The sequence below is a fragment of the Copadichromis virginalis genome, linkage group LG9 (genome assembly GCF_057382275.1).
Source record: "Copadichromis virginalis isolate Kocher_CV1m ecotype Utaka linkage group LG9, C_Virginalis_male_GT1.1, whole genome shotgun sequence".
NCBI classification, from domain to species: Eukaryota; Metazoa; Chordata; class Actinopteri; order Cichliformes; family Cichlidae; genus Copadichromis; species Copadichromis virginalis.
The window spans coordinates 31,363,318-31,370,246 of NC_140626.1; the positions used below are offsets into that span (position 1 = coordinate 31,363,318).

At 41.3% G+C, this 6,929-nt stretch overlaps 1 protein-coding gene across 1 annotated transcript in view; it reads right to left on the bottom strand.

The window, feature by feature from the left end:
* LOC146702209 (phospholipase D1-like) overlaps positions 1-6,929 on the bottom strand; it is a 52,239-nt gene extending 45,310 nt beyond the window's left edge. Inside the window, exon 1 of the mRNA XM_085468926.1 lies at positions 6,908-6,929. The gene's annotated coding sequence lies outside the window, so the exon portion shown is untranslated. The remainder of the gene's footprint in view (positions 1-6,907) is intronic.

Here is a 6,929-nt window from a genome sequence, read left to right on the forward strand (position 1 = left end):
GAAGAACTAGCTGCTTAGCATGGACCAGTTAGTTTGTGCGTCTTGTCTTTGTATAGGTAAATAGTCAGAGTGAGGTTTACTGTTACACCTGCAGATACAACATGAACACAAAATCAACAATCTGTTGGTCTGCCTGGGATGGAGTCAGATTCCCAGCTTGAGTTATTCTTTTAGTCAGCCAACAGCTACAGTTTCTAATAACGAGGTCAGTGCATGTACAAATACTCCCTGGGAGCCAAAAGCTCATTTTTCAGCATCCTCTGAAAACTTTTTCCTTGTCTGAGCTCTGAATGATGTCAGCGAGGGAGGTTATCCTGTATATGGTAAACTCAGGCTGTAACGCTCCACCCGTCTGTTGCTCAGACACAATTTCCGAGCTGGGACTCGAACCGGCAACCTTCCGATTACAAGACGAACTGCTGCCAATAACCCCAAATCTTTTATTTTCTGTATGATATGCATCTAAAATAAAAGTACTCATTAAGGAGTGAACCTTTTTAAAAGGAGATCCTCCGGGTGACCTTTGTGTTAGCCTCCTCTCCCAGTCTAACTCAATGGTAGGTTAGAAGGTTTTCTGCATGTTCGTTGCTTACAGGCCAGAAGATTAAAAAAGGGTTCAATTGATTCTGAAATAAAGTCCCTTTAAATTAATCTGTTAAATATATGCTAGTGTAACTTATACTGCTTTTTTAAACTCATACGGCTTAAACACATTAATATAAAGAAGGGATTTTAAATGTTTTAATGGCCCTGTCCCACTTTCCTCTCGTTTCCAGAATCATAGACTGCTGCTGGTTTGTTTAACACCTTCAGCTTTACCGAAAAGCTCAGCAGCAGATTAATGTCAGGAGCTTCAGGCGAGTCTCTGATTTCTAACAGGTTTGCTCACGGCGTTGATTAAATCTTCCTCTGATGGCTGTCTCGACTGCAAACAGACACAGGCCACATTTTCCTTCACGGTGATTAGATTCTCCTGAAAACACCAAATAACTGCAGTTTGTGCGACTCCTGGCTATTCAGATTCGACTCGATGGCACTGATGGGAGCAGACTTAATTCAAGTTGACGTGCTCCTGAGGTGAAGCTCAAGCTTGCGACCTTTCAGCTACAAGATCATCTCTTTAACTCCGAGACACAGTCAAGTCACATTAATAAATCAGAATTTGTTTTGCTCCCGTCTCAGCAAATTCAGTGTGCTTTATTCAAAAAGAGACGTGACTAACTGTGACTTGACGGGCAGCTCTCCTTCAGGGATATCTTGACTGATCGCCAAGTCCCTCTAGATGAAAGTCTCAACACTTGTTTAAAACATCTCTGGGCGGCTATTTGAAGCTTCGATCTAAATGAATCGTCTTTCCTCATTATCATATCCGTAACAAAGACACAAAGACTAAACTAGCTCTACCTCAAACAGATGCAGCAGTACTGACATAAATCCGGGGATTTTAATACTTGAAGCATATTCACTTCTGTATTTGTTCAGGGCCTTTTGTTCCAGTGAAGAGACAACATGACGTTACTTGAGACAAGAGTGCTTCCAGCTCTGCATCGACAGTCTGCCCTGTGCGGCCATCAAGCGCACAGCCAGCTCCTTAAAGAAAGGCTTTGCCCAGTTTGGTGCGAAGGAGTGTAGTAGAGCTGTGACCAAAGACTGTATATAATAGATGGCTGCAGCCACTGTCACTTTACCCACCATCATATCTTATACTGAAGCCTTGGATCACTTTGAGCTTTGTCATGTGGTTGTTCTCAAACCAAATGTGCTGAGAAAGGGCTCACAGGGCAGCCACGCTGTAAATCATACCCCGCTTTATCCTGCTCCATAACTCTAAGGAGACCTTAACTACCAAAACAAGCATCACGATATCTTAATAAGACTTTAAAATAGCAACTGAGGCCATAAACCCATAAGGAACATGTGTCCTGGTGTCATAAATCAAGTGAGAAGTCGGGTCATTTTATCATTGACTTCTATAGGATCTGACTTCTTTTTGCAAACAGAGGAGCCGACACGTTGCAGCAGCACAAACTCATTTTTTAATATCACTGATGGATTTTTCAAATATTTAAATTACACTCAAAGGTTTGTCAGCTATTTTGCAAGATATTTAAAGAAAAGCATAAAATTAAATTAAAATTATTTTAATTTATCTAAAAAAAATAATTAAAGACAGAATTTTAAAAATAAATGTACATTTTTTCATTTAATTAGAAATAAATCAGAATATTGTTAAGTTGTGGGTTTCATTGAATAAACTAAAAAGAAAAACATAATACAAAGCCTCCCTTTAAAACACACCTGGGGGGTTGTATTAACAAAATAATACAAAACATTTAATAAACTGAAAAATGAGAAAGATTGTTTATTGGCTAATCAGCTGATCCATGTGTGTATATTTTGCTCCGTGTTATCAGTTGTTTTATGAGCCAGATGTATTTGAACTTCAGCAGCTGTATCTTACTGCACTTTACTGTATCGGTCTTCAGTTCTGCAAAGTCATGACATTTAGCTACTGATAATATTGATTAAAGGCTGGACCAAACCCACCGCTCCCAGTGCCCCTTGAGCTCTCTATCAGCATGTGTGTGTGTTGGCTGGAAAAGCACACACGCCCACGCCCACAAAGTCAATTAAGCACTCCCCACGCTGTGGCCTGTGTTTTGCTGGAAGCGCCAATAAACACAGCATATCCTACCTGCGTACAAGCCGGTCCTATTAATCAGCCTCGACAGTCTCCATGGAAGCGAGCGAGTCAACTCTGCTCCGTTTAAATCAGACCAACAAAAATAAAACCCTCCGACACACTGGAGAAGCAGGTCTGTGTGAAACAACACAAGAACAGACACCACGTGTCACTTTTCCCGCACTTGTCTTCAGACTTCCTGCTTACACTTCCTGTCCATCTCATCGCATCCTAGCAGTGTCTCAACAAACTTCATCACTGACCTGAACTGTAATTTTGTTGCCCCACAACAATCTTGCAGCAGCAGCGATGATGCAACTCTGTTAAAAGGAACTCTCTGCAGGCTTTCTGAACTGTGAAACCTTAAACACTGGAATCTTTTAAAAACAGGAAGGTGATGGTGAACTTAAACGTTGAATTAACTATTTTGATTACGAACTACAGGTACTGTTTAAATACGCTTAAATAACCAGGTGGAGTCATTTGTGACTTTTTGATGGTTCTGTTTGTTTAACACTGAAGGTCATTTATGCATCAGTCACGTTCTGCAGCAGTAAATCTTTCTATTCCAGGTCCATCATCCACAGCAGAGGTGGGACCAAGTCATTGTTTTGCAAGTCTCAAGTAAGTCTCAAGTCTTTATCCTCAAGTCTCAAGTCAAGTCTCAAGTAATGTCAGGCAAGTCAGAGTCGAGTCTCAAGTCACTGGTGTAAAAGTCCGAGTCAAGTCACAAGTCTGAAATTTTGAATTTCAAGTCCTTTCGAGTCATTAAAAAAAACGAAAAAAAGAATGTTGCAGTTATGCTAAATGTAAATATTAGACCATGTAATTTTTAAATCTGTGTTTTTCTCAACACATGACAAAATAGTGAACTTAGAAAATATACACAAATTGTGAAATTGCACCTCTTTAGAATGCAGCTCAATTAAACCTAGCTCCAAGAATAATTTTCACCGACAGTTCTGAGATAAGCTGCATGTTATTCTTGGATGCGGTTGTAGGACCGGCTTTAAAACCGCATGACAAAAATATCATACACATTAAAAAAAACTGCATCACCAACGTAGCCTGGAAAACATTTGCTAGTTAGATGAAGTCAGCTATCTCATCGTAGCATATTTATATGCATATTAATAATCATACGGTTCTTGGAGTGAGTGCATACACTCATGAAGTTTAGTAACTTCAGGTCACTGCAACAAGCCCAGGTACAGTTTACCGACGGATGGGTGCAGGACCTTGAAATGCACCGTGTAGAACGAAAGACCATCGTACGTATCATAAGTTTACCAGTCTCACAAATCGTTGTCATAAATACACATTCGTTAACCGTTTATTAATAGGACCTTTGAGCTCAACGGTAATTAATTAGCAGTGGAAATAATTTCTGGTAGCATCACAGAAATGTAGCAGTGACAACAATATTGTATGCTGTAATCGTACTGGGCAATTAGTGATACAAAAAACCTGTTTTATCCTGTGAATAAAAGTATATGTTTTTGTCAATGTACCATAATAACAGAGGCGAAACGCAATATTGTGTCAGGACAATTCACTATTTATGCACAATAAACAAAGGAGCATAGCGCGACCATTTCTGTTCAGCGCCAGACTTGCTTGTAACCTATATCACTAATTATGTTATGAAAATGACGCATTAACTACAACAGCAGACTGACCTTTGTGTAAATGCTTGGAGCAGACTAACCTGTGAGCTGGAGGGTTCTGGGACGTTATATTTGGTCTTTGAATGGCTGCAATCCAGGCCACCCGTCGCCTCTTTGTCACTTCGGAAACATGGCTCGAACAATTTCTCTTCAACGTCATAATCCGATAACAACCGATCTCTTTACCCGTCGGCTTCCCGTGGCTGTCATGCGACCGGCTATTGCAGTTAATAATACAACAGCTTCTTGACATTTTTGTGTTTCTTTTTATCGCTGTGTAACTGATTTTAATTGAAAGCCTGCGTGCGCTAGTACTTCTTGCCACGAGTTCCCAGAATCCTTTGCGGTTCTACCCGTGAATGACGTCACATTTTCAATCTCTATATAATATGCATGTTAAATTTTATATTTGGGGTGAAATATCAAGTCTTTTCAAGTAAACCGGTTCAAGTCCAATTCAAGTCCCAAGTCATTGGTGTAAAAGTCCAAGTCAAGTCACAAGTCTTAGAACATTTTTTCAAGTCAAGTCTAAAGTCATAAAATTAATGACTCGAGTCTGACTCGAGTCCAAGTCATGTGACTCGAGTCCACACCTCTGATCCACAGGTCACAGCAAACTATCACAATGCAGTCGTGAAAAGTGGAAACTTTAAAGCAATCTGAGTGTATAATGTCAAACTTCTTTACATATAGATATTTTTGGAACACTAATGATCCAATTCCCTATAAAAGTACCTTACAGCTGGCCTCATATATTAACCCACTTGCAGGTTAAAGAGAAAAAAGCTTATTATCTCAACTCAAATGGTTTCACCTGATATTCTGCTTAGTTTAGATACTATACACTCACAATGCTGTGACACACTCACTCTGGACACAGCAACACTGCTGAAAAAGTGCGGACTATATCAGACATGCAATCTGTAAAGTGATGACGTATCGACCCCGTTTCCTGCTTTGGATGAGCCTTTCGTCGTGTGTCTCATTTTTCTGAGCAAACATGAACTTCCAAAACCTGTTTAGCTATTCTCTGTGTTTTAAGCATTTTTTATGATTATTATGGGATGGGATTATTTATGAGCAGGATGTCTTTAAGTTTCTAAAAACTCATCGTTTATATGACAGCATCAAATGTTTGAACGCTTTCAGTGTGGACATTAAGCTTAGGATCAGGACTTTTTCATAATTCAAATCATGCAGCAACATATTAATGTCTGAGCTCATGTTGCAGACACTCAGACACTCTCTTGACTCGAGTTTGGTCATTTTTCAGGGACCTTTAACCTCCTCTGCCTTAGCTGTGCTAATATGTTTATCTAAGCCTAAATGTAGCCCTGTTAGCTGCATCACGCACACATCATAATCTGCCAACTACCATACCCAGAGCCCTTCTGCCTCTGTGTCCATCCAGCGTTACATACTTCAGTCAGAACACAGCATATCATCTTTAAAATCGACCTTCTTGCTTAGCTAAAGCTCATAAATCCTCGTTTTCATGCATCTCTGGATGTTAAACACCAGGGAGCAAAGCCACACTCATTATTTTATTATAGCTGAACATTTTTAACGCTCAGGCACCTCAGCGTTTGATAGATTTTGAGGGCTAATTGAGCATTTGGACTGGAAATGGTTAAAATGTTAACAAGCAGATACTCACATTTAAGCAGGCGTTATCTAACACGACAGAGGCTGGCTCAACCCCAAAAAGAAAAAGAAATCTCTAAGTTTACACAACCTAACCGGTTTGATTTCTCTGAGCATGTGTGTTTAAAGTGTGGAAGCTGTCCCTTAGGGTACCTGAAGCACCGGCTGAGTGTGTGTGTAATGTTGTGTTACAGTGCCACATAAGCTGTGGAAACAGACACGCAAACAAGAAGCAGAGAGCGTAAACTGTCGCGCTTTAACCAGGAAAATTGGCCCTAAAGGCGACTGAAAGGTAATTTTGCTTATTACAAGGTGCTGGGTGAGGATGGTGAGTTGTGTTACACACTGACTGGTATGGAGGAAGTGTTTCGCTGCAAAATAGATCGACGGCTGAAAAAGGAAGAAGTGCGCAGTGACAGGTCGGCGGAGTGACGCACCGACACGCCGCAGCTGCAGCAGCTGAGTCGCTCCTCGGTACTGGTCTGACCCGTTCCCCGTGCTTCCCTGAAAACGTTGCCTGAGCCCTCCTCCGGGCCAACGTTACGCTCTGTGGATCTCCTCATTCGATTCAAGCGACACTGAGAGCAACACATGGCTCATAAGTGCTCGCTGCCTCCCAGGGCAAACTGCTGATGATGTGCACGGGCACTGCGGTGAGGAGGACGGATGCCAAGACATGCCAAAAAATCCCAAAACAAAACAGCGCATCCACCCACGTCTACCCCGCGCTTCCACCACATCACATTTTACGCGCAAAGCCACGGTTCCAGTCTTTACGCGTTTACGCACCTGCGCGACCACATCAGGAGTAAACTTTGCCGACAGTCACAGATTTAATCTTACACACAAACATCTGGATGAGCCACAAACGGCACAGCTGGACCCCAAAACGAAGGCTGAGTGTTCGTCTTACCTCCTGATGTGATGTGATGTGA